Here is a 26,997-nt window from a genome sequence, read left to right on the forward strand (position 1 = left end):
TCTTCTAAATGTATTGATTTTTTATTAACTATTCAATGACACCTGAATCTCTTATTTCATTCTAATATCAAACCTGATGTAGCAGAGTGCTGGCTAATCAGTATAGAAGCCCCAATCTGCTCCATTTCCACTTTGGTCTTATTTGCCCCGTTTAGTACCGTGGACAGATCCTCCCCACACCTAGGGGCTTACTAAATTAATATCTCACTTAATATGCTTTTAATTTAGCCAATTATTCCTCAGGTCCACCCCCTTAAACCCAAGTACAAGAGATGCTCCAGCCTCAATCTTCCCAGTAGCTGAGATTTCAGTTTTGATTCACCACTCCTGATGCATTTCTTCAATAAGAAAGGAAAGTTGAGGAGCCAAGATGGAGGAGAGAGCCAAAACATTGTCTGAGCTCTCCCCAACTTCTCTCAGAATTAACACTAGATCAAGCCTCTCAACAGATTTTGGAGTGACAGAACCCACAAACATTTATAGTGGAATAATTTTCCAGTTAAAGTTATCTTGAAAAGACTTCAGAAAAGTTCTATCTCACTTGGGCAGGGGGCAATACAGCCCAGTGCAGGCTTGGGCAGAGAATCTAGGGGGAGGATCTTAGCCAAAGTACAGTAACTTTGGCTATTCTGTTTTGGTTCAGAGACCAGTGGCTCAGAAGGCCAGTTGTGAGACCTCCAACCCAACTATAGAAGGCAAATTGTGAGCCCTGAATCTTGGTATAACAGGCAGAACTAGGCCAGGCCAACCTAGCTCAGTGGGAAAGCCTGCAGCATTGATTAATTCCTGAAAGAAACACCAAACTGAAAACTCTAATAAATATTATAGCTAAATTCCAGAATTATCATATCAAGGAGAAAATACTGCAAATAGCCAGAAAGAAACAATTAAATATTGAGGAGCTACAATCAGGATTACTCAGGACCTTGCAGCTTCCACATTAAAGGATCAGAGGGCCTAGAATATGAAATTCTGGAAAACAACAGAGCTTGGATTTCAACCAAGAATCAATTACCCAGCAAAACTGAGCATTATCTTTCAGGGGAAAAGATGAACATTCAATGAAATAGGGGGATTTCAACCATTTCTGAGAAAAAGATCAAAATAAATAGGAGGAGGAAAATATGTCAGAAGGATGAACATTGTTTAAACCCTAAATTGTTAGATTTGGCTTAAAGAGAGAATACTACTTAGTTTGGTATAGAAATATGTTTCACCCTATAGGAAGTAGGAAGGGAAAAGGGAAGAAAAAATGGGGAGGCTGTTAGAAGAGGGCATTGTTGTATAACAAATGATGAGCAGGCTGATTTCAAAAAAGTCTGGAAAGACTTATATAAACTGATTTTGAATGAAGGTGATCAGGACAAGGAGAACATTGTACACAGTAACAGCAAGATTATGTGATGATCAAGTGTGATGAACCTGGCTCTTCTCATCAAAGCAGTGATTTAAGATGGAAAATGCCATCCACATCCAGAAAGAGAATTATAGAGACTGAATGTGGAGTGAAGCATAGTATTTTTACCTTTTTTTGTTTGCTTGCTTGATTTTTCTTTTTCATGGTTTTTCCTTTTGGTCTGATTTTTCTTGCACAGTATAACAAATATGAAAATATGTTAAAATGAATTTCACATGTTTAACCTATATCAAATTTCTTGCTGTGGTGAAGAAGAAAGGGAGAAAAAATTGGAACATAAAGTCTTACAAAATGAAAGCTGAAAACTATCTTTACATGTATTTGGAAAAATAAAATGCTATTGAGAAAATTTTTTTAAAAAGAAAAGAAAGTTATCCTCAAATATTTAAAGGAATAACTTATCAAAGGAAAACGCATAAGTTCATACAACCACAAATTTAGAGCTGGCCCATTTCTCATTTCACAGGTGAGAAAACTGAAGCCTCAAATTGTAATTCAGTTGACATGTCTCATACTTTTTAAAATACCATCTAGATCTGCAAAGACAAATTAATCTATAAGGTCAGAAAGAGCATTGTAAATGAAATGATGGTAAATTTCTAAGAAGATCAGTCAAAAGGCCATAACTCAATATTCATACTCTAATATGGAAGGCTATCTTTCATCCATTCTCAAACCTGAATTCCCACAATGTTATAAAGCCCATGTATATTCAATGTATATAAGCTTAGACCCTTTATACTCTTTTATTTCAAGACAGAGCTTTCTTTATTCCTGAGGAAGCAAGGCATTCCTGACAGTGGTTGAAAATAGATGACTTTTCATACTTCTCTCACTTATTTAGGATCTCTTGCATATTGACTGATGATCTCCCTAGTGGGAGATTGATTGACCAGGTTTCTCTTAGCTAAACAGATCAGACGAGTCCTAGGAATCTGAACTCCTTTCTTTACTCCTTAAATATTTAATGGGTAATAATTTGGAGGGATATATTCCTGAGATGTGTCTGACTTCCTTTGAGAGGGTCTCTGCTTAGAGAATGCATACTGAATCACCCATGGGGATCTATCTGTGGTAACTGTGGCAACTAGATCCTCCCATGCCCAATAAGAGAAATGGTTTTTTCCCATACTTCACATGTTGGGTCTCTGTTCAATAGTCTGACTTTCAGAGTCAGCATTGACTCAATTGTCATCAAGGTGGCAGTGTGAATGGAATGCTGGATTTCGTGGAAGGAAATTCTTATTTCAATTCTTATCTAGGAAGTAGAGCCAAGATAGTGGAGTAAAGGCAGGTACGCATCTGAACTCCTCCAAATTCCCCTCCAAAAAACATTAAAATAATTCTGCTAAATGAATTCTGAAGCAGCAGAATCAAAAAAAGGATGGAGGTGAAATAAATTTCCTGCCCAAGATAATTAGAAGGTTGGCAAAAAATATCCGTCTCACGGGGGTGAGAGTGGAGTGCAATCCAAGGCAGGTTGTACCCTAGCAAGCCTACAGCAGATCTTGGAACAATTAGATCAATGGCAACAGCTTCTGGAGCTTTCAGTTCACAGAAGGTAAGAGAATCTGACAATTTGTCAAGAGATTATAGGAGATGCTTTACAGCTATTGGGAGTGGGACTCTATTGCATTAACTCTAGGGAGTTCTAGGTCACAGTCTCAGCACACACACAAAAAGCACTAGTAGGAGGGGGGGAAGGAGAGCTAGTCATAGGTTCAGGGTAGAAAAGAGTACTTGTAGTCACTCATAGACCAGAGCACAGACCAGAACAGTAGAGACACCTTTCCTTAGATCATACCACCTTTGAAGAACTGAAAACTTAACAGACTCCCAGAACTAGCTCTCAAGACAGCAGCACGAAAACCCTCAAGCTTGCATACCTCTGCCACCCCAGGAATAGAACCCAACTTTTACATAAAAGTCAAGAAATAGGATTGAGAAAGAAGGATACATTGGGAGAAGGGGGAAGGGAAAGGCAGAATGGGGTAAATTATCTCACATAAAAGAGGAATGAAGAAATTGTTCTTTAGAAAGGACAGAGGGTAGGGCAATGTTTAAACCTTACTCTCATTGGAATTGGCTCAGAGAGGGAATACTCAATTGGGTATAGACATCTAGTTTACTGTATAGAGAAGTAAGAGGAGACAAGGACAAGGGAAAGGAGGAAATTGATATAAATTTGGCAGATTAGGAGAGGCAGTAGTCAGAAGGAAAACACTTTTGAGGAAGTAAAGGGTAAAGAGAGAGAGAGAGAGAGACAGAGAGACAGAGACAGACAGAGAGACAGAGAGAGAAGAATAAATCAGGAGAAAAGCAGAATGGAAGGAAATATATTAATCATAATTGTGAATAGGAATGGGATGAACTAACATAAATGGAAGCAGATCACCGAGTGGATTACATGATTTAAACCTAAAAGGTGATATCATAATGTTCCTACACTGTCCTCAGTGCTATGGGAACCAATACATGGAAAAAAGACAGTTCCTATTCTCAAGAAGTTTACCTTCTAACAGATGAAGACAAAAGCACAAAGAGTAACTAGAAAGCAGCAAACATGAAGGGTGACCAAGAAGGCCAAGGCTACTAGGAAGGGGGTGGAAGAATCTGGAGAAGGAAAAGTGAAGCAAAAAGTGAAATGAACAGGACTGGAAATTTCAGGAAATGGTGGTCCTCACTGATCAGAAGAGAAGATGATAGGTTAGAGGTATCTCCAGGATGAGAAGCCTGATGGAGAAGTGAAAAAGTGTGTCAAGGAAGGAGTAGAATCAGGAGTGAAGTGAACATCATTGCTGTTGGTGATGATAGTCCTTTTTCTCAAAGAGAACCAACAGCACGATGAAGACAATCTCTCAAATTGCCCGTGAATTGGGTTCAAATGAGACAGAGCTGGCCACACTCTCAGTCTCACTTACCTTGAGAAGTCATCAACCAGTTTTTGCTTGAAGACTTCTGAGGGATAAATAAGCCTTTTGAGTCCACCCATTGTACTTCTAAATGGTGGGAAATTTCTCCTTACATCATCCGATTATCACTAAAAATCTTTATTTACATTGTTTCTTCCCACTCAAGAATAGTTCATGAGCTCAATAATTCATCCATGTCCTCCAGCACCAGCTTGTTTCCCTGTTTCAGGGTCAATACCAAGACTGCTCTATCTCTCATTTTCCATACACACTCAAAAAATATGAAGAATTAAAATCTGAAGAGAAAATAGTTCCTTAATGAGAATTGCCCTGCTCTGCTAACTAGACCACCCCATCTTATGAAGTTTTTGTTTCTGAAAATGTAGCAGAACATGTCTCAAAAGACCAATTCACACTGATGAAGAAGTATCAATGTCTTCTCTCCCCTTTAGTTCCTCTAAAATAGACAGGAATAATACAGAAGACTGCCTGAAGCAGAGTTAAGAGGAACAGTTACTCCAAACTGGCCCCCATCAACTTTTATTGCTAGCTCAACACTAAGGTAGTCATCACTTACAATTCTTTTTTTTTTAATAATTATAACTTTTTATTGACAGAACCCATGCCTGGGTAATTTTTTACAACATTATCCCTTGCACTCACTTCTGTTCCAACTTTTCCCCTCCTTCCCTCCACCTCCTCCCCCAGATGGCAAGCAGTCTTATACATGTTAAATATGTCACAATATATCCTAGGTACAATATATGTTCTCTTGTTGCACAGGGAGAATTGGATTCAGAAGGTAAAAATAACCTGGGAAGAAAAACAAAAATTCAAACAGTTGACATTCATTTCCCAATGTTCTTTCTATCACCTACAATTCTTGTTACTATTCTCCCAGCATCTTCATCAACATGTACTATTCCTTCAGGATAACTGAGATTTTGTTATTCAACCAATTCAATTCAAATCCACTTGGGGTTTCCTTGACAAAGATTTGCCATTTTCTTCTCCTGCTCATTTTACAGATGGGGAAACTGAGGTAAATAGGATTAAGTGATTTGCTCAGAGTCACAAAGCTAGTGAATGTCTGAAGCCGGATTTAGAATTCAAGTTTTCCTGACCCTAACCTCTGCTTTCTAGCCACTGTGCCATCCAACTGCTCCTGTAGCTAGAGAGGATAGTTCCTTTAGGGCTGCTCTGAGCAAGGCAGACCACCATTGAAAATAGTGCTGTTCCTTCCTTAAACTAGGAGTCCTGACACTCCACTCCTGAGTCTATGGTCCTAGAAATGCTTCTCTACTTCTGTGCCCGTTCCTAATATATACAATGCTGGGTCTCAAAGGTTCTTACTGAAGGCGATACCATTCCAAATGCTGTCCTTGTCTGTGCTAATTGAAGCAGCTGCTTTTTCATGAAGCCAAGAAAATCCTTGGAGCAATTCATTTGATTTGTTCAGGGGAAGAAAGACCCTGAATTCTTTCTTGCTGCAACCTGACAGGGAGGCGGACAGAACAATCAGATTCCAAGCACAGCTTTTGCCTCTGTTGAAAAGGAAATTCTTGCCAGGGAAGGGATTTTGTGCATACTTGCTGCTGAGAACCTGAATAATTCTGATTTGGGGGATTCATGGTGCCCTGTAATTGAAATTAAATGGCACCAGACTCATGTCCTTAGCACTCGGATTCCCACAGAGTGCCACAGGCTATACATATTGGGGCCTCAGTGCCCATGCCAAAGCTCAGACTATTTCAGGGAGGAAAGAACAGAACCATCCTCCATGCTCTTGTACCCATCCTCAGGGAACTTTCTACGCCTGCAGGTATTTAGACAGTGATTTATGTGCTGCTCTATACTCCTGGGCATCTGTGAAAGGAAGGCAGCTGGTTTGTTTGTCAACTGGGTTATGTTGGGTAATTAGGAAGCTGCCACACATGAGCAGTTTGCCATTCAGCAGACTTTGCAGCTACATACCCAGAATCAGGGACATCTTTTAATTACAGGCACAAAGCCTTTATTCACCAGAAGTGAATTACAAGAAAGTTGCGGCAGTGTCTTCAGGTGCAGCTGTGGGACTCACTGCAACCAGTCCAGCTAGAAAGTGGAGACCAACTGTGATGCTGGGGTCAGGAAGTAAAGGTAACTAATATCCATGTGATGGGCTTTCTGTGTATAGAGTGAACAAGATGCACAACCTATCACAGTGTGCTCTGGAGAAAATCCACCAATTAACAAGCATTTATCAAGCATCTACTATGTGCCAGACACTATGATAGGCACTGGATATTCAAAGACAAAGGGAAATAATCTCTGGCCTCAAGGAGCAAAAACAAAATATAGGACAAATATCAATACCCTCTGACATGCAAACTAAAATATATTGTAAACCATTTATCTTTCTTGACTTCCTTCCTGCCACTGAAGAAAGTCGTCTTCTTACACAAAAGTTAACAGCATAATCTATCCCCCATCAGATTGAGTAATATGATAGAAATTGAATATGAAAAAATGTTGGAGGGGATGTGGGGAAATGGAAACACTAATGCATTGTTGGCAGAGTTGTGAATCTATTCAACCATTCTGGAAAGCAATTTGGAATTCTGCCCCAAAAGCTATAAAACCATGCATACACTTTAACCCATCAATAACCACTACTAGGTCTGTATCTCAAAGAGATAAAAAAAAAAAACAAGAAGGAAAAGGAGCTATATGTACAAAAATATTTATAGCAGTTCTTTTAGTGGTGGCAAAGAATTGGAAATTGAGGAAATATTCATCAATTAGGAAATGGATGACTAAATTATGGAATATAATTGTTACAGAATACTATTGTGATATAAAAAATGATGAGCAGGATGCTCTAGGAGAAATCTACAAAGATTCACATGAACTGATACAAAGTAAGGCAAGCAGTACCAAGAGAACAGTGTGCATAGTGACAACAACATTGTGCAATGATAGACTATGAGTAGCTTAGTTATTCTCATCAATGGAATGATTCAGTGCAATTCCAGAGGATTTGTTATGGAGGATGCTATTTATCTCCAGAGAGGGAACTGATAGAATCTGAGTGCAAATTAAAACATGCTTTTTTAACTTTTCCTTTTTCTTTTATTTGCTGGGGGGGAGGGGCAGGGGAAGGAGGAGGAACAGCTTTTATGTATAACTGCACACATATATCCTGTATCAAATTGCTTGCCTCTGTCTCAATGAGGACAGAGGGAAGGGAGTGAGGGAGACAGAGAATTTAAAACTCAGGATTTTGAAAAATGAATGTTAAAAATTATTCTTGCATGTAATTGAGGGGAACATAAACTATCAAATAAATAATTAAAGTATAAGCATAAAATAAAATTTATAAGTTAACATCATCCCCAGAAGTGTGATGAAACCAGCTCTAATTGACTTATGAGCCATTGTTAAATTTTTAGCATGAGCATTTAGACCTCAAAAATCAACAAACTGCTACAAGTCAGGGCTTGATTTACTGTTCTATTGCTCATCAAGACTTAATAAAATGTTAATAATGCAAATAAAACTTAAAAGAGTGTGTACATGGTTTTTTCCCAGTAAGCCCCCTTGTTTAATATTTCTAGCACAGCCCTAATTATAATTCTCTATTCACACTAGTGATAGAATTAGCAGTTGGAGATTCAACCCTTAAACTGCTAAGATATATATCCCAGAGTTCATTAGTAAGTGAAGTAGCAAGCATATCCCCAAAAAGGGAATCAGAACCTTGGCCCATCACTTCTAAAAAGTTGTCAGCTCCATAAGTGAAGACTTATAAGAATTCTTTACAGAACAGCAAAATAACTGTTTGGACATGTATACTTATTTTGTATTTAATTTATACTTTAACATATTTAACATGTATTGGTCAACCTGCCATCTTGGGAAGGGATTGGGGGGAAGAAGGGGAAAAATTGGAACAAATGGTTTGGCAATTGTCAATGCTGTAAAATTACCCATGCATATAACTTGTAAATAAAAAGCTATAATAAAAAAAGAATACTTTACAGAGATGAAGATAATCTGAAGAAGCAGATTAGTCCACCATGAACTCCTGCAGATATCCAGATGGTATACGGCAATCTCCCACACAGATCCCCAAGGAACAATGGAATACAATCCAACTAGCAAAAATATTAAAAACAAATGGAAAGATTGCAACCTGGCAAGAGACCCAGGTCAGTATAAATGTAGCTTATCAATGATCCATTTGATCCTCCAGACAGAGTTTGATTTGGACAGAGAGACAGACCATCTCTCTTCTCCCTGTTTCTGGCTCATTCTCGTGACTTAGATTACTGATATGAGATAGATTACTGAGATGAGAATCCACAGACGAAATAGCAAAAACACTGGATTTAGAAAGCCAATTCCTAACTATGGGACTTCAGACCAGTCACTGGCTTTCTAGGAGTCTGTTTCCTCTGCCTACATCAAAGATCCATTGTAAGGAAGGAATGCAAATGTATTTAAATATCTTTGTAATACAAAAGTCATTAAGACCCAAAGAGGGAAAATAATTTATCTCAAATTCGAACAGGAAATAAATGGCAGGGCTAGAATTCAAATTCAAATATTCTGACTTGAGATCAATACACCTTCCAGCATAACATGGTACCATCTTAACCACAACAGATGTACAGAATACAAGACAACTCCTGTTACAATTAAGGTACCATCCCAACTCTTTGTTGCCTGAAAATTTGGTTATGTGGAACATTTCTTGAAATGACTGATAAAAAAGTCTAGTAGTAGGTGTAGAGTAGATATCCCTGATATCCCTGCTACTAGGGATGTTGAAGCTAGAAGACCTCAAACTTGAGAGATCTGAGCTGCAATGAGTTCAGGAGATGAGCTCATTGATATTAAAATGGTGAGCTTGAGAGCAGGGGGTTACCCAATTACATAAGGAGGGAAAAGAACCTACGTTGGAAACCAAATCCAAGTTCTCATGTCAATCCATGTGACTAAGCCAATAAATAGTCTCTATACTTATAACCTGGCTAAGATAAAGTAACCCTGTGGTGAGAGGAGATTCCAGGAGGAGAAGGTTGGGAGGAGAAACCTAGACTTTTCTGAGGGCATGTGAATCCTTTTGCAGAAATTCTTATAACATTACTGTAGCTGAATTTGACTCATAATTCAACACCAAAAATCAAATTACAAAAGAAGAAGTATCTTACTTCATCTGGCTTTCCTTTTTATTGAGAAACCTTTCAGTAAAAGAAACTCCTCTATGTATTCAACAGGTACTTTCCAAGTACCCACTCTGTGCACAAATCCCAAAGAAATAAATTGTTTACTGCATATAAATGCAAATTAATCCTGTTATTTAGAGAAATGACAAAATAGAAACATATAAATATACCAGTCGATTGAAAAGATATCTCAGGATGACTTTGGAGGTTATTACTTTTTTCAGAATTTTTGCACAGTTTTAAAAATGATCTTGTACTTAAACAACCACAGAAAGAGAATGGTAATTCAAAAATCAAATGAGATTTATGTATTAAAAATTCTATTGGTGAAAAGAAATACCTTCCATTTAATATCGCACCACATAGTTTTCAAAGTCCTTGCAATACATGATAACAATTGATCTTCTTAACAATGCTGTGGGCTTGAATTAACACCCCTTTTTATAGATGAGGAAATTGACATTCAGGGAACTGAAGTAACATAGACAAATAACATAATTAAAATGTTTAACTCAAAATGATTTAGTGTCAAAACTCATTAACTGCATTTTACAAGTAAAGAAATTGAAGGTTTGCTTTTAAGGTCAATTTTCTGTTTGTTTGTTTTAAGAGGGAAGGAGGGTTCAAATTTATGATTCATCAATAATTGGAATTGTGGAAACCCACTCCTTCAATGCAAATCAAATATTCATAAATACAGGGCTTCTCTTAAACTTTTCCACTTGCAATCCCTTTTCACTCAAGAAATTTTATGGGAATATATATATATATATATAATAAATATATAAGACAAACAATTAATGATAATAAATCATAATTTTTGTCACTCTCACATTCAGTTACAAATCACAATTTAAGAAGCAGGAATTTGTAACATAATCTCAAAGAGTTGCCCAAGCTACTAAGAGAACAATAAAGTTAGCTAATAATTCTGTGAAAAAAGGAAGGAAATGCATCCCCAGTTTCCTGACTTCTAAATCTTATCCTTCTAGCCAAGAGTCCTTTCTGAAAGGCAACTGGTGGCACAGTGGATAGAGTGCTGGGCCTAGAGTCAGAAAAATCTGAGTTCAAAATCCAGCCTCAGACACTTCCTAGCTGTGTGACCCTGGGCAACTCATTTAACTTTGACTCAATTTTCTCATCTGCAAAATGAACTGGAGAAGGAAATGGCAAATCACTGTCAAGAAAACTCTAAAAATGGGATCATAAAGAGGTGGACACAGTTGCAAAAACAACTTAAAGTCCTTACTGATTGAGTAAGGACCCAATATGTCTCATCCAGCAAAAGAAGTTTCAGTGATGGGATATAAGGTGAGAGTTCTAAATAACTGTTGATTCTGTTTTATTCCGTATTTTCCTACGAAATTCAGCAGGTGGGAGGATTCATACTAGAAACTGAAGTCATGGGGCCACCAAAGGAGATATAGCCAAAACCAGAAGCAGAACCACCAGTTCTGATTTCATCTTCATTTCCCTCTTCATTTTACGGTAAAAATGAATCATTAAGTTCAAACCTTGCCATGGAAATTTAAATATTCTACCAGCACTGATTTAGAGAGAGGGATGTGTACAAGTGTGAGAGTACAAACCATGGAGAAAACAAAAAACAAAAAGATGGAATAAAAAATGTAAACAATCACAAGGAAAAGAAAAATAGATAAACTCATGACACTGAGCCTTCCTTCTCAAAAAGAGCACACAGAAATCTGTAAAGATCAACAGGAGCAGCATTGCACAATGGAAAGAACCCCAAAGACCTAGTTGTGCTCTGGCTCTGATATGTTAGAGTTATATGAGTATGAGCAAGTTTCAGTCACTTGGTTTTCTCTTCTATAATTTGGGATAATCATATTTGCATTACCTATCTTTCAAGGCTGCTGGAAGGATCTAATGAGATAATGTATATGAAAGTTTTATGTGCCTATAAATGGGAACTGTCATTATCATTGTACAAGCTCTTATTATCTAACCTGAGAAAGTTACTTAACTCAATCATAAGTTATTAAGGAGAGATCATCTTTGTTCAAAAGGCAGTTTTATGAAGGTTGCCAAGCTCATTTGATGCAAAAGCAGAAACTGAAGAAAATGTTTATGCAGATCAAAGACAGAGGTTGAGGCAGGTATGCTCAGATTGGATCTTGGGACTCTTAAGGGCTGATTGTTAAAATTTCAATGTAAGCATTTACACTTGTGAAACAGGAAAATGCTACCGCTTTCAGTTTTATTTATTGTATTTTTGATTGTCTAGACTCAAGGCAGTGAAGAATATGTTAATAGTACATAATAACATAATAATACATTAAAAAGTATGTAGTGTGAGCATTTTTTTCCTGAGAACTAGTTGTTAAATATTTACCAGCACACTCCTGCAAAACATCCAGGTATACAAAAATGTATAGCTATTCTTTTATGGTAGCAAATGACTGAAAAGTGAGGAAGTTGCTTATCAATAAAGGAATGGCTGAACAAACTATGTCATATGAATATGATAAGATATTATTGTGGTGTGAGAAATGGCAAAAGATATGGTCTCAGAAAAACCTAAAAAGATTTTTATGAATTGATGCAAAGTAGAGCCAGCAGAATGATTTATACAATAACAACTTTTATTAATGACAAACATCTTTGAAAGACTTAAGAATTTTAATTAATGTAAACTATTCCTAAAAGACTCATAATGAAACCTGCTTCCCAGAGCATAGAATGACACATTTTTTTTTTCTTTTTAGATATGGATTATAGGGGAATTTGTTTTGCTTGATTATGTAAATTTGTCACGAGGGTTTTGCTTTTCTTTCTTTCTTAGTTAGGAACGGGGTATCTAAAAAGAAGAGAAGATGGGTTTTTGTTCATTGAAAAAAAATAAAATTTTAAAATAGGAAAAGAATGTTTTTGACTCTAAAGCAGTAAATAAAAATGGGGGGAACCTCAAAGTTAGCTAAAATTAAATTTGTGCCATATACCTTTTCTTATTGAAAAGATAACTGGAGGAAGGGAGGTGGTGCCAGAAAAAGAAATAGGAAAAAAAATTTTTTTAAGTATATTATTGACCTAATTAAGAAAAATGTGCCAACTCCAAAGTAGAATGGACTGCTTCAAGAAAAAAAAGTAGAGGGAATTTTTAAGCACTCTGGTTTTCCATTCAAACACATTATCAAAAAATAAAAGCACAGTTAGCCTATGTTTTCTTAATTTAGTCAATTTTACAATTAAAGATAAACTTATACACTTAAATCTCCATGACAATTTATTAATAATTAATACTTTAATCTCTTCCATCCCTTGTGATATTTTTAATCAGGATCAGTATGAATAGAGGGTACCAAATTCTACTCTTTCAAATTGCATAAGTCTATAGAAAAATAGATTTTCCCATATTTCTATATAGTCTTCATATTTTCCCCTCTGAATGGTGATAGTCTTCCTTCAAAAAAAATTAATATATAAGTTGTTTCCAGGCTTTTTTTTACTATTGCAAAATAGTATTGTGTGTACTATTAGTTGTATTAATTAAATTGTACTATTAATACAATGATGACTATCTTTGAACAAAATGGTATCTTTTTTTTTTTTTTTTGCTTCAAAACATTTCTTTGGAATATATTTTTAGGAGTAGAATTTTTGAGTCAAAGAGTCATAAGGAAGATTGTCAGCCAGATGATATTTGACCAGCTTGTCCAGAATTTTATCATAGAAGTTGGCTGCTTTTTACTTTCTTCCATCTTAATGCGGTTCAGTTTTTTAAAGTTTTGATTATCATAAATCACTCAAACAAATTTTATGGCTCTTGTTGTATATTACTGGATTGCTTTCCACAAAGTTGCTTTCCACAAATTTGCATTGACACCATCAATGCCAGCCATCAATGTACCTGTTTCCTCATAGTGTCTTCTATATAAGGTTTTATGATTTTTTTAAATCTAGTTTTGCCAACTATGAGTATCAAATGATACTTCACAATTATTTTAAATTGAACTTTTTTCATCACTTCTGAGGTCAAATTTTTCTGCAAGTATTTTTTTTTTTTGCCTTTTTGCCCCTTATTTATGAATTGCCTATTACTTTAGTCCACCAGTGCTGGATATTACCCACCATATTTTAATGGAAATGAGGTTACCTAATATTTTGTGATTTATCTGAAATGAGCAAAGATTATGAGTTTCTCTCATGTTTGAAGGTTTTTACCTCCTACTGAGTCTCTCTAGGCAGCATGCGGTGGCGGGTAGTTTATTAGGATTAGAATCAGAAAAAGTCTGGGTTCAATTCTTGACTGGTTCACCTCCTGGCTATTTTCCCCTGGCATCACACATAATCTCTAAGTACCTCAAATAACTTTGTAGTTTACCTGTTAAGACATAGGTCAAATTCTCTAAGGATATTAAATATTAGAATTCAAAGGGATATTAGATATGATCTAGTTCAGACCTAACATTTTAAAAGCAAAATAGGATCAAAGAAGTAATGATTGATACTAGTTGCAAATTAGAAAATAAAATATTGGGCTAATTTGGTGACAATGGACAGAGTACTGGCCCTGGGGTCAGTAGGACCTGAATTCAAATCTACCTAAGAAAGTTACTTAACACTTTCTAGCTGTGTGATCCTTGATAAGTTATTTAACCCCAATTGCCTTACCAAGCAAAAAAGGAAATAAAGTGCTTTATTTTACCTAGAGACTAAAATTTTTTCATTGTGGCTCAAAATTGTACACAACCTTGCAAATGTAATGGTTTAAGATATTGGTTTGTTTTTACATGATTTCCCATTAAAATTATACTCCAATATAAGTTCTGTTCCTTAGGTTCTTAGTTGTTATGCTAGTAGAACACAAACTCAGATAAGTTCCAGCAAGCTGTAAAGATTTAAAGTACTGACCCAGAAATAGACCCAGAAATAATGCCTATTATCTCAGGACTGGTCATACTAAGTTTGAACAAGCTTTTCATCTGAAAGTTGGCTACTCAGTGACAAAGATTTTTGGCCACAGAAATTTATGGAGATTATACTACATCATGGAAATAATGTTGCCTGAACCAATGGACACAAGGATCTTTTGAATTATTAGGTGACATTAGTTAATATTTATGACTAGTTGATGGAAAAAAGAGTTCTACTTAACATTAAAGAAAATTGTTACTTTTAAATTGTGCTAATTTTGGCTTTAATAGTCATATTAAAGGTCTAAGAGTTCCAGAAATATCAAACTTGCTACTACTATTCACAAGTAACTGCAAAGCTCCTGGCCTGAACTAGATTAAAATATAATTATGAAGTGTTTGATAAATAAAATACAATATAACAGATAATATAAATTTGTGGGTTTTTAAATCAATATGTGGCTCATGTCACTAGCAGTAAGGTCAGAAAAAGAAGGCAGATGCTTAAAGCCACTTAATAAATATAAAAGACTTATAAAAGTCTCTTTCTACAACTTTTAATAATAAAATACAATATTGACCAAACGCCATCTGTGATTATGTCTAAGTGTCATTAACTCTATACTCACAGACTGTCATTCATCATCTGACTAATATGTCTAGAAATAACCCATAAAAGACTCAGATCTCAGTTGTCATTTAATGTGGAGTAGGCCCTGTCAGGGACCTTCAGAATTCAGACATTATGCATATTCTTCTTCCAGGAAAAACATTTCAGAGTTTGTTCCAAGATTCCTAAGAACACTAAACAACAAAAATAGTTTCATGAAGAATTCTGACTAAGTCAACCCATCTGACATCTCTAGTTCTTTTCTTAGTTGAGTATACACACCAGGAATATTTCTGGTATTAGTTAAGATATAAGGATAGGGTCTATCATTTCATTGATGTAGAGATTTTCAAAATGACTTTTAAAATATTCTTTATGTATTTGCATCAAAAAAATTAAGTTACCTTCTTCAGGGTTGCTTTTTTTTTCCATTTAATTCAATAAACATTCATTAAGCATTAATTCTGTAGAATATAAAGACTTCCCTCCCCCAAAAAAAGGAACTGTCCTCAAAGCACTTATGTTCAATAAATATATGTTTTAAGTTTTAATTATACTGAACACTTTTTGTCTGATATTTTGCTAGTTTGCTACTGATGATAATCCTAATAGTTTCAGACAATGATTGAATCTCTAAAAATTCCTCACTTTTTTCCAAGAAATAATTTACTTAGTATCTGGCCAAACTTTTAAAAGCACTAAACTTTTCAAGACAAAAAAAAACAGTATTTGATGAAAACAAAATTGATTTTACCCAATCTTTTGAGTTCTGTCCTCAAATATTAACCTGAGTCTCAGTTTCCAAATCTCTATTGTAAAGTAGAATGATAATATTGTATTACCTATCCCAGAGTGTTGCTGGATCAAATGAGATAACATATGGAAAGTATTCTTAAACCACAAGTACATATCTTAATTATGTTTTATAAGTTCCACTTTATTGACTGGTTTCTAGCTGAAGCTATTTTTCTCATGCAGCCTTTTTCCCCAGGCAGAATCAAGAAGAGCTAAAAAAGGCAGTTGGGTGGGCACGAGCCAGAACTTCTCAGTTTGCACTTTGCTCTAATCAGTTTTTTCCTTTGGATCCAGAGTGAGTGAGCTATCAAATAGAGAAAGGAAAGAGCTGTAGATTAATTTTAAAAAATAATTTCTAAAAATTTTTATTGCTATCTTTTGTTTTCATATTACCTTCATTCTCAAATATGTCCCTGTGCTATCCTTATTCAGAAAGTTATCCCCTTTAATACAGAATAAAAGAGAAATTTTGTTGTTACAGTCATTTTCAATTGTGTTCAATTCTTCAAGACCTCATTTAGGTTTTTTTTTGTTTGTTTGTTTTGGCAAAAATACTGGAGTATTTTACCATTTCCTTCTCCAGCTCATTTTACAGATGAGGAAATTAAAATAAATAGGGTTAAGTGACTTGTCCAGGGTCACACAGCTAATACGTATCTGAGGCCAAGTTTGAACTCAAAAAGATAAATCTTCCAGATTCCAGGACTACCATTCTATCTTCTGTACCCCCTAGCTGCCCCCAATAGAAAAATGGAAAACAAGAAAACAGTTCTACAAAACTAACCAACTCATCAATTGTGTTTAATGGTCTGTGCAATGCTACAATATCCATAAGTCCCATCTCTTCAGTGAATGGAGGGAAAGCGGTAAATGTTTTTATTGCTTCAAGTAGGTCAAGTTTGGTCATTATTATGGTTCATTATGGTACTCATATTCTTTTTTGTTATTGCTGCTCTTTTTTTTCTTTGGGCTAGAACTTTGTAAGTACTACATAAATGTGAGTTGTTACTTAAATTAGGCTTAATTGAAAGTCATCTTTGTAAGAGGATTATAAAAATTAGAGTGAGAAAAAATCTTAACTCATCACTTTACCCAGCCAGGTCACATTAGAGTTATTTCTGGTTCAGGATCCGTTTTGTCTTATTGGGTCCTATGGCTTATTAACTCTCATTACTTTAGTTTATATATACTTTTGCAATTCCTCTCTTACACACACACTTATTCCAGTAGAATTTATAAAACCTTTACCCTCTGCATAGACATCAGAGAATTATCCCTTGGAGAGTTGCTAGAAGGAAGGTAAGCCCTACTTTAAAGCAGGACTTTACTGACATAGAATGAAGTTAGATAATTATTAGAGAAGCAAAGCAACATCTTTCATCAGTTGTGCCCAATAGCTCTGTATAGCAGACCATTATAAGAACCATACTTAATTATAAGTAGAACTCTTTATTTCTATCTCTATGAGTAAAGCAGAATTGAAGTAACTCAAAAGAAACATAAGATGTGCAAATTTAGAGAATTCACCTGAAATATTCACTTGGGTTATTTGTGCCTGGCCTGTGGTAGAGCATTCTGGTTCATATTGACTGATCAGTCACAGTCAAACACATTGGAACTTAACTTTAACATAGTAGTATCATTATGGTCCTCTTCAAGAATGAAGGAAAGCAACCAACTATCAGTGGTAAATTTTTTTAGAATTATAGGTATCATCTTCCTATGTAGGAATATAAACAATTTAACTTTATTGAAGCCTTTATATTTTCTTTCCCCTTTTTAATCTGTTTATACTTCTCTTAGAAATCAAATTTTTGGTTTAATTCTGGTCTTATGAAAATTTGAAATGCCTTTATTTCATTGAAAGACTTTTTCTCCTTGAAATAATCTGCTTAATTCTGCCAGATGATTTTTGATTGTAGTCTAATCTCCTTTGCCTTCCAGAATATCATGACCTCTGATCTTTTAATATTGTAGCTCTTAAATCCTGGATAATTCTGATTATGGCTTCATGATATTTGAATTGTTTCTTTTAGACACTTCTAGTACTGTTTCCTTCATGTCATAGCTCTGAAATTTGGCAATGATATTTCTTGGAGTTTTATTTGGGGAAATCTCTTTTCTGAGGTAATTGGTAGATTCAGTCAATACTTATTTGGCTTTCTGGTTCCAAGATATCAGAGAAATTTTATTTGATAATTTCTTGAAAGATGCTGTCCAGGTCCTCCTTTTGCTTATGGCTTTCAGATAGTCCAGTGATTCCGACATTGTTTCTCTTGGATCTATTTTCCAAGTCAGTTGTTTTTCCCATGAAGTGGGAAATTTTTAAATTTAAAAAAAATTTTTAAAAATTTTAAATTTTCTTCTATTTTTTGAATTCTTTTGAGTTGGTTTGGCTGATTCTTGGTGTCTCATAGAGTCATTAACTCCCATTTGCCCAATTCTAAATTTTAAGGTGATATTTTCCCCAATTATCGTACTTTCTTTCAATTGTACATTTTAAGGAATTGTTTTTTTCAGTGAATTTTTGTATCTCTTTTTCCATTTGGCCAATTTACTTTTTAAACAATTGTTTAAATTGTTAAATTGTCTTTCCCCATTTTCTCCTATCTTTTTATATGATTTTAAAGCTTCTTTTTGAGTTCTTCCATGAGTTCTTTTTGGGCTTGAGAACACTTATTTTCCTTTGGAGTTTTGCCCCTAGATATTTTGAAGTTGTTGTCCTCTTCTATGTTTTTATCTTGATTTTCCCTATCACAATAATAACTTTATATGGTCAGATTCTTTTTCTGCTGCTTTTTGTTCATCTTTTCATGGCCTTTTTCATTTTTTTAAAATCTGAGCTCCGCTACTAGGATGGAAAGGGCACTATCTTCTGCTTCATACTTCTTGTACCAGGGAGAGCAACTCTTGAGGCTCACAGGGGACCCTCGTGTCTGGTACTGGGCTGAAGAGGTGTGTAGAAGTGGCTGACACTACTGAAAGTTTTAGGGGTCTGGAATTTTACATGATGCTAAACTGGAGTCCTAGTGGTAGTGTATAGCATGTGCTGAGGCTGGTGGGATGTTTCTGCATTTCCCAAGGGATACATTGAAGTACATGGCGATCTGGTTGCTAAAGACTACCTGTTTCCTTGGGGTTATGCTGAAGCACCTGGTGGTTCTCAGAGGTGGAATCTGCCTGCTCCTCTCACTATGCTGAGCAGGTCCTAGTGGTGTTTACTTGCTCCATCACTTGACTCATTTCTACCACTGCTTTATTGAGGTGGGGCTTGTTGCTCGCTTGCTGGGATGCTTCTTGTCCTGAACTGTGCTCTCTTTTACCTAAATGAGATGGACTTTTTCTGCTTATCTTCCAAGTTTTTTGGACTCAAAGACTTTTTCACTCAATATTTTTCCTATTTCTGCTGTTCTAGAATTTGTTTGGAAGGATTATTTAATGGTTGTTTGAAGGAGAATATGGTAGAGTTATGGAAATTTACTATTTATTGTCATCTTGACTCTTGGATATCTCCCACTCCAGTATCTTTACCAAGAAAACTCCAAAAATGGGGTCATAAAGAGTCAAAACTGAAATGACTAAACCAAAAATGTCCTTGTAGACTTTCATCAGAGATGAAGTTCTAGAGAGAGAGAGAGAGAGGGCTGAGCCTGTTGTTAGTAAGACCTGAGTTCAAATTTAGCCTTGGATATTCCTGGGCAAATTATTTAATCTGTCTGCCTCAGTTTCCTCATAAAAAATAAGTATTATAATAATAGCACCTACTTTCCAGGACTCTTGTGAGGATAAAATGAGATAATATTAGTAAAATGCTTTATAACCTTAAAGCACTTCATAAACGATGCTTTCAACCATCCTCTGGTAGAAATGTGTTTTTTTAATTCTAAAATTGCATATGAAAGAATAATTTTGGCATTTTTTTCTCAAGGGAATTTTTGTTTCTAGGTCATACATGGTGCACATACATGCACATACACGTCTTAGTGTCATATAAATATCTATTTTTTCTTTTGCAGGAGATAATATCACAGGATCCTGACAGCAATGAGCTGAGATTCAATTCATTTAATATTTCTTTTTGATTCATTTTCCTTTCAGACAAGAGAAAATTCCTATAAGAGGCCAGAGATAAATCAGCAAATGGTGATTCACCACCATTTCCTTCCCAGCCCTTAGCTGTCAATCAGAGAGTACCAGCCACTGGCAAGGCATTGAACAGCACACTAATGCACCTGTAGAGAACAAGGACCATGTCTTCTGCTGCTGCTCACTCCCACTTTTCCTCCCATCTAGAGCCATTTCTGTCTCCTCGAAAAGACTTTGTACCAACTTTCCTTTCTGTATCTCACTATTTCAGTGCCCAAACCAAGCATCTTCCTGTGGTCTTTGTATGTCCAGCTTTACCTTCATACTATGGAGACTATTCAATCCCTTACTGAAATTTCCTTGCCCCGTATACCCATCTGTGAAGCCTTTTGAAGTAATTAGATTGTTAATTTCTGGTGACATGATTCAATTTATGACTGATAATGACTTGGATTTTACCAAGCTTTCATGGGAATGAGTATAGGATTCCTGGAGAAATTAATCTCTAGTACAGATATTTCAGATAAAATAATATTTTGTAGGGAGAAGCAAAGAATTATTTGGGAACAAAGGAAAATTTTGGACACACTTCAGATTATAATATGTATCAGTGCCTGTAAAATCCTTTATAAACCTCAAAGGGCTATATAAATGTCATTTTTCATTATTGTTCTTTTATCCAAAGTGAGTTTCACAGAGCTCTCTCCTTGTTTTCATCTATTCAAGTTTATTGATGATTTGGATGATGATATATGGCCTACATGCTTATCAAATTTATAAATGACTGAATTTTAAAAATTAATTTACCATTTTATTTTTCCCAATTACATAAAAAACAATTTTAATATTTTCTTTTCAAATTTTGAGTTCCAAATTCTCTCCCTTTCTTCCCACATTGAGGTGAGCAATTTGTCATAGGTTATTCATCTGTAGTCATGTAAAACACTTTTCTCTGTAACATGCTTATTAAATTTATGGATGACTAAAATATATTTAGAAGAAATGGCATGCAAAAAGATTTCAGCATGGAAAGAATTCTGGATTTATATTCAGGAAAGACCTGGATCAAAATTCTACCTCTGATACTAGCTCTATATTATGGGCAAGCCTCTGATCTGTCCTAGACTTACTTCCCTTATCTGTAAAATGGGAATTGTAGGAATTTTAGCACCTTGTCACAGGATGATTGTGAGACAATATGAGACAAATAATGCCTAAAGTTCTTTATTAAACTTAAAAATTTGGGGCAGCCAGATAGCGCAGTAGATAGGGAACCAGCCCTGGAGTCAGAAGGACCTGAGTTCAAATTCAGTTTCAGACACTTGACACTTACTAGTAATGTGACCCTGGGCAAGTCACTTAACTACCATTGCCTTGCAAAAAAATAATAATAATAACAAAATAAAAATAAACTTAAGATGTGTAAATGCCAGGAATTTATATTTCAATAAGAATAATGGCCTAAATTTAACAAGATGTAATTTAGTGAAGATAAATATAACATCCTGAATTTGGACTTCAAATATTAACTACACAAGTACGAATCAAGAAAAATTTAGCTTAGTGGTCATTTATGCCAAGGAGAGGAAAACACTGATTGATTTGATGGTCTGCCAGTTTAATATTAGTCTGACATAATTGGCACACACACACCCAACTATTCTTTTTTAATTAAAGCTGTTTGTTTTCATAATTGATGCATAGATAATTTTTTTTAATTCACCTTTGCAAAACCTTCTGTTCCAAATTTTTTCCTTCCCTTCCTCCCACTCCTCCCCCAGACATCAAGCAATCCAATATGTGTTAAACATGTGCAATTCTTCTATATGTATTTCCACATTTGTCATGTTACACAAGAAAAAACAAATTATTGTATTGTTATTAAGAATAGCTAAGTCATTCAAAGATGACCATTGTACAATATTGCTATTACTGTGCACAATGTTCTGCTCTCTTCACTTTTCATCGGTTCAATTTAAGTCTTCCAAGGTTTTTTCTGAAAGTATCCTGCTCATCATTTCTTATAGTGTAATAGTATTCCATCACAAACATATCACACAACTTGGTTAGTCATTCCCCAATTCATGGTCACAACAAAAAGAATTGTTAGGAATATTTTGTACATATAGACTTTTTTCCTTTTCCTTTCTAAAAATTTGGAATATAGAACTAGTATGGAATTGCTGGGTCAAAAGGTAGGAACAGTTTTACAGCATTTTAGGCATCATTCTAATTTTTTAAAAAATAGCTAGACCAATTCACAACTTCACCAAGGGTGCCTTAATATATCTGTTTTTCTATAGTCTCTCCAGTTTTTATCATTTTCCTTTATTTGGGGGGGCAACTTTGCCTGTCTGTTAGGTATGAGGTATATACATTCTCAGAGCTGTTTTAAGCCTTTATGTTTTTCAGAGTGCTTGCCTATCTTTAATCTTATTTGATTGTTATACTATTTTTAATTATTATTATTACTTTTAGCATCTATGAATGCATTGATTTAGGTACTCCCACTACTGATTCATTGATGATAAACCCTTTTAGGATTAGGCAGCTAGATAATAGAGTACTGGGCCTGGAATAAGGAAGGCTTGAGTTTAAATCCAGCCCCTTCTGTGACAAGCCCTGTGACCTTGGGCAAATCTGGTGTATAGGAAGTTGTTCTTTGTCCTTCATTCTCAAAGAAGACCCTGACATCAAGGAGGTGATGCTGTGACATGCAACTGAATTGGCTTGGAGGGAGGGAGGGCTGTGCAAGGTCCCCTGCCTCACTTTCCCCCATAGGGGTCCAGTGGCCAGACATGGGTCAAGATGACTGGAGATGGCCCTGGCTGCAGGGGAGACCCGGGCCTTTTTAAGCTAAGGTCTCAGTTTGACTGAAGCTGCCCCATTTGGTGATTAAGGCTGGGAAGCAATGACCCAAAGAATCTCCTCTTGCTTATTTGCTTCCCCTTCAGAGATTTAGAGCTGAATAACACAACATGTTAGAATCCTCTAGTCTAGTTCACCTTCTCTTTTTATATTCAGCAACTCATTGAGTGTGTTTGTGGTCTCTCTCAGCTGGATTTGAATCATGAAACACACAGATGGCAATGCAATGGTTAACCACATTTGCTAACCGCATTGTCTTTGATAAATTGGTTTTAGAACCAAAGCAAAACAGAAAGACAGAATCCTAACAAAAGAGATCAGGAGATTATGTCATTTCTCCATCTTCTATTTGTCTGTCTGTCTGTCGCTGTCTAGAAAGAAGCCACCAGTTCTGGTCTCAGCAGCAGAAATGGCTCCAGTCGCTGTGTATTTGTCTGCTGTGGCTTCCACCTAACTGTGGCTTGGTCCCAGCATCTTGGTAGTCCTTCCCCTGCCCTTGTGTCCATGGGGACAGTGCCCAGGCCAGACCCATCACCATACCCAGCCCCAGTGCAAAGGCCACCATAACCTTGGCTTCCCTCCAAGCCTCAGAGGGCTTGGACCAGTCTCTCCCCTCCTCCTCTCTGATTCAGTTCACATTTCTCTCCTGAGGCTTCTCTGCCTCCTTTTTTCAGGATGGATGAGGCTATAAGTCCTCAAGGATTTCAGTGGATAAAGATTGGGCAGCTCCCTGTCTTCCAGGAGGCCTGAGCCTTCCCTAATATCCAATTGCATATAGATGGAACAACTATGACCTAGTGACTTGCAGAAGTTTACACAGGTGGCAGAGGCCATATTTGACTTCAGGCCTTCTAACTCTCTTGCAGGTAGGTAATGCTATGGATAGATCACTGGGCCCCGACTCAGGAAGTCCAAATCCAGTCTCGTTTACTAGCTATGTGACCGTAGGCAAGTTATTTAACTCTATATGCCTCAGTTTCCCCATCTGTAAAATGAGCTGGAGAAGGAAATCACAAACCAACTCCAGTATCTGTGCCAAGGAAACCCCAAATGGGGTTACCAAGAGTTGGATACGACTGAAAAACATAAACAAAACACCTCTGACTCTCAGGCCAAAGGCTCTTTCCACTGGATCACTTTGATGTGAATATAAAGATATGTAGAAACAGGAACCTTCAGTTTCATTGGCATAGGGATTTGCATGCAGTGTGAGGAAATTCATTATCCCAATTCAGATCCACACCTTTTCTTCTGTTAAGAGATGTCTAAAACACTGAGGGTCACAACAACCCTTTGAATCAGAGGCTGGTCTTGAACCTAGTTCTTCTGGACTCTGAGGCTGGCTGTTGCCTTTAATTTTTAAATATATACAATGGGAAAAAATTTAAATCTTTATTAAGGATTCTCATGGATGTCTTCCACTTGGTCTTGCCTGTAATTTAGTCTTAGAGAAGTACTTGGAAGATATTGAGAGGTTAATTGACTTTGCCAGGGTCACACATTTAGCACATATCATAGACATAAGATGAATTCAAGTCATTTTGACTCCAAGGCTGTCTCTTTAACCACATTATTTTTTGAAGAAATCACAGACCCGGACCAGAAAATTATGATGGCTGTAAAACCACAATATCAAATTAAAGAACAAAGAGCACTTCTGTGGGCTCAGATTAAATTTCCATTATATTCCATGATTTCAGAAAGTTTAACATTTCCCTCATCCTCGAGTCCTCCATTCCCAAAGAGTACAAGTTAAAAGCAGCTTGAAAAGCCATCATTCTGTTTAATATTTAAACCTCTCTGCGTTTAATTCATACCCTTACTCTGATCAGCATCAGTGCCAAATGCCAAAGCAAGTTACAACACAGGTTCTCTCAATTACCCCAGGATCTAACCTCCCACAGAATTGGCAATAATTTGAAGGTAGCTTTCTTGGAGAAGAAATCTGAAGCATTATTGCTCCTGCTGATGAAGTGGATGAACTTAGCCAAATCATTTAACTTCTGCTAGCAACCCCACCCACAAGTAATACAAATGCTACTCTTTGTCCTTATTCCTAAAAAAATTCCAGCTGGGTCATTGCAAAATGACTTCACCATGGAGCTTCCCAACAGTGCCAGGGAGTATGGCCACGTATACTTTATGACTCAGCAAGTAACAATCACTAATAAGCCCTTGAGCATCTACAAAAGAAATGGGGAAATCCAGAGCAGCTGGGAGAGATTTGAAAGCCACACCAAAGAGTTCAGATAGACCCAAGGAGCCTGCTCTGGCTTCTTACTAGCTAAACTTCTCTTCCTGATAGGTTCAGACTGATCCTAAGAATCTAGAAACCACCAGGATTGAGACCGAAAAGGACAGACTGGATTAGAAATCAGATCTAATAGTTCTGAAGCACCGCCCTCCCTCTCCCCCCCACCAGAGAATCAAAGGAATTTGGATAGAACCTGATTTTTCTTAGATCCTATTGTATTCATGAGGTCTTATATGGAGAGTCTAAAAACTGGAGAAGTGCATCCTCCTCCAAAAAAAGAAGAATGTGGCTTAGTGGAAAATGTCCATGACCAAAATCAGGAAACCTGGATGCAGGTCCTAGCTCTACTATTCACTAAGTTGGGGTAAATCATTTAACTACACTGTTCTGAACCTCATCTATAAAAATGCAGGACCAGATGATCTCCATTGTCCATTCTAGATATAAAACCCCATGATTCCCAGTGACTTATGATAACAGAGAGCAGGAAGGGAATAGAAAACTGAAATTCATCAAACTCACTCTTCAAATCATGGAGCTCCTATAGTGTATCTTACTCTTCTCTGAACTCCTAAAGCAGTGGTTCTCAAACTTTTATTTTCAGTATTTTTATCCTATTAAAAATTATTGAGGATCTCTCCAAAGCGTTTTTGTTTATCTGGATTATATTTATAGACATTTACCATTTGGAAATAAAAACTATTTTTGAATTTGGTTTCAGAAATCCCCAGGATTGTAGACCATACTTTGAGAACCACTATCCTAAAGCCTTAGAATATTAATTCTTCTCTTCGATGTATGTTTTGTCCTATTAATTAGATTCAGAATGCTTGAAGAATAGAGAATATACTCTTATTTTTCACTTCCATGCTCCAAAGTTCCGTGCAAGATATTCAAACCTAGAGAAAACATTCCTAATAGAGATTTAGATCATTAATTAGATTAGATCATTAGATCATTAATAGAGATTAATGGCATGTGACCTTGAACAAACCATTTCACCTCTGACTTTAGTCTTTTAAAAAGGCATTGTGCTAGAGAACTGTACAGTTAATAAGAAAATTTGAATGTTACTAAGGTTACAGAATTATAGAACCACCAACTTTCAGCATTTCAGAGGTCATTCCTAACTGTATTTGAATAAGAAGTTCCACTATATCATTTCCAGCAAGTGGTCATTCCATATTGGCTAAGAGACCTCTGAGGAAAAGGAACCCATTATCATTCCCACCAGTTCTTTTTACTTCTAGATAACAAATTGGTAGGTAGGCTTTCTTTGCTTCAAGCCTGGATTTGCCTTTTTGCAAACCACCTTTTGCTTTTGCTAGGTCTTAATTAACACTCTAGGTGATTACTTTCTTGCTGAACTGAAGTAGGCTGCAGGTAATGTGTTTGTTAAATGAGATCATTATGTAAAGCACTTTGTAACTAAATCTCTTATAAACCTACATGTAAATGTAAGTTTATATAAATATAATTTTGGGGGGTGATATTTTTGACATTTTTGGACTCCTTAGCCAAAAGATATTATTATATACATAATCAAGAGGTCTAATGAGCTTCATATTTTCATATTTATGAGAGTAAACACCTTTGAAAAAATATATAGACTATGGTCTTAGATAATACCAAAACAGAATCTTCAATTATATCTAGTTACAGACATGACACAGATGGTGACCCAGCAAAGGAGATTGAGTTAGGAAGGTGAAGTAGGTTGGAAAAGAACCAAGAGAATGGTTACCAAAAAAACATAGAATAGAGAGGATGTGTAGGAAGAGAATGTTTTCATCAATCAGTGTCAACAGATCAGAAAGTCAAAAAGGTTGAAGAATGAGGAAAAAGTCAAAAGAATGAAGACTGAGAATTTGGCAATTAAGAAATTATCGATAATTTGGACGAATTTCAGTTGAATGATAAGAGCAGAAGCCAAATTGCAGGAATTGAGAAATAAATTAGTGAGGAGAA

At 36.0% G+C, this 26,997-nt stretch overlaps 1 pseudogene; it reads right to left on the reverse strand.

Moving 5' to 3' along the window:
* Positions 1-26,997, reverse strand: part of LOC111719067 — a 75,581-nt pseudogene that overhangs the window by 21,126 nt on the left and 27,458 nt on the right.

The sequence above is a fragment of the Sarcophilus harrisii genome, chromosome 1, assembly GCF_902635505.1.
Source record: "Sarcophilus harrisii chromosome 1, mSarHar1.11, whole genome shotgun sequence".
In the NCBI taxonomy this organism is placed as follows: Eukaryota; Metazoa; Chordata; class Mammalia; order Dasyuromorphia; family Dasyuridae; genus Sarcophilus; species Sarcophilus harrisii.